Raw genomic sequence first — 1,994 nt, forward strand, 5'->3', positions numbered from 1 at the left:
GCCCTGCCTCAGTGTCTGGCAGGGGTCAGAGGGGACACACGGAGGGGACTAGTAAGTTGCCTGCGGGGGAAAGGGTGGGTTTGGGAAGGAGCGGGCCTAACCCCCAAGCCCCTCAGGAGAGAAGTCACCTCGGCCACAGCCCTCCTACTGCAGGCCGCGGCCAGCACTCTCCGTGAGTGTCAGAAACGCTCTGGGTTTCACGGGCTGTGGGGAGTGGAACCCGCAACAGCATTTCAGAAAAATAGTGGCTGAGCCGAAGCAGGACTCTGAGCCCGGTGCCTGGGGCAGCGGGGAGAAGCGATGTCTAAGCCAGGACACAAAGCAGAGGTGCTGAAGCTTCTAGATCTAGGAAGAAGGGAGCGCTCATGCAAAGGCCCAGGCGTGAATGGGGGCTAGGTATAGGGCCTGAGCGAATGCCGGGGAGGGGGACCCCAGCCCCGAAGCAGCAGGAGGCCCGGCGGCCGCCTGTGGAGGGTTGTTGGAGGGAGGCCAGAGCGCACTGCTGGCGGACAGTGCTGAGCAGGCCCAGGCTTCCCTCACGGCCCAGCCCTCACCCCAGCTTCACACCCAGGAGAACTGAGACCAGCTGCTCAGGCACTGGTACACAAATGTTCCCAGCAGCCAACCAGTGTCCGTTTCCAGATAAATGGATAAACAAAACACAGCATAGCCACATGATGGAACATTACTCAGCCACAAAAAGCAACGAAGCTCTGACACACACTACAACGTGGATGAACCTCGAACACAGGTTCAGCGAAAGACGTGACACGAGGCCACATGGTGTACGACTAAACTTCCATGGCGTGTCCAGATAGGCAAATCCATGGCACAAAGCAGATTAGTGGGTGCCAGGGTTAGGGTAGGGAGACTGCTTAAGGGGTACAGGGTTTCCTTTCACGGTGATGAAAATGTTCTGGAACTACAGAGATGACGGCAAATATACTAAGTGCCACTAAGTTGTGCACTTTAAATTTTAAGATATGTGAATTTCACCTCACAAAATAGGTTGACAGAAGGTTGGTAGGTGTATCTATCATCTGTCCATCATCTCTGATAGAGCAAAAGATGGATTGATATATGACTGATTATAGGTAGACCAGCGTTGGATATGTACATGATAGCTGGGCAGATAGACAGAGGACAGAGAGGCAGATAGGTGACAGATAAGCGGATGATTGATTGGTTGATAGAAAGGTAACAGATTGACAGAAGATAGGTGATAGATTGACAGATAAACAGATGAAGACTAGAGATCCAGGTAGGTGATGGAGCATGATAGAAAGATAGGCAGTTACATCAATGACAGATACAGGAGAGAGAGGTCCTGGACAGATAGTAGATGATTGACAGAGATGGAAAATCGATGTTGAATTGATGGATTAGAGAGAGGTGATTGATCATAGATTGAAAGATTGATAGATGACTGATTATAGATGGATAAATGCTAGATGTGGCTAGATGACAGGTATATGATTGACTATAGATAGACTGATGTCGGATAGATGACAGCTGGCTGATGAGATGGATAGAGATGGCAGGGGAGCGTCAGCAGGGACCTTGCAGCCACCCAGACAAGCCATGCTGAGGCCTGAAGCCCTGGAGTGATCTGAGTGGTTAGGAGATCAGATGGTGGGGGGGAGACCCTGGGGGAAGGGAGGGGAGCGGGAGGCACCCTGGGTTTCGGCCTGGAGGGCTGGGTGGGTGACGGCACCCTTGGCAGAGAGAGGCAGCCTGAGCTCTCTCAGCTGGAGCTCCTCAGTGGGGCTTGGGCCAGCAGAGAGGCAGGTGGTGGTTGAAGTTTCGGTGTAGACAGCCTGGGGAGGAGGTGCTTGGTCTCTCATTTGGAGGGTAGGGGATAGACCGCGTTTTATCCACATTTTGGGGTTAGAATTTGTTCCTGATCCCAGGACAGGTGGCAGATTTAGAGGGCTCAAAGCTCTTCCGTCCTCTCTTCCCAAGATGGTGTAAGTCATCCCCATCTGATGATAATG

The sequence above is a fragment of the Cynocephalus volans genome, chromosome X, assembly GCF_027409185.1.
Source record: "Cynocephalus volans isolate mCynVol1 chromosome X, mCynVol1.pri, whole genome shotgun sequence".
NCBI classification, from domain to species: Eukaryota; Metazoa; Chordata; class Mammalia; order Dermoptera; family Cynocephalidae; genus Cynocephalus; species Cynocephalus volans.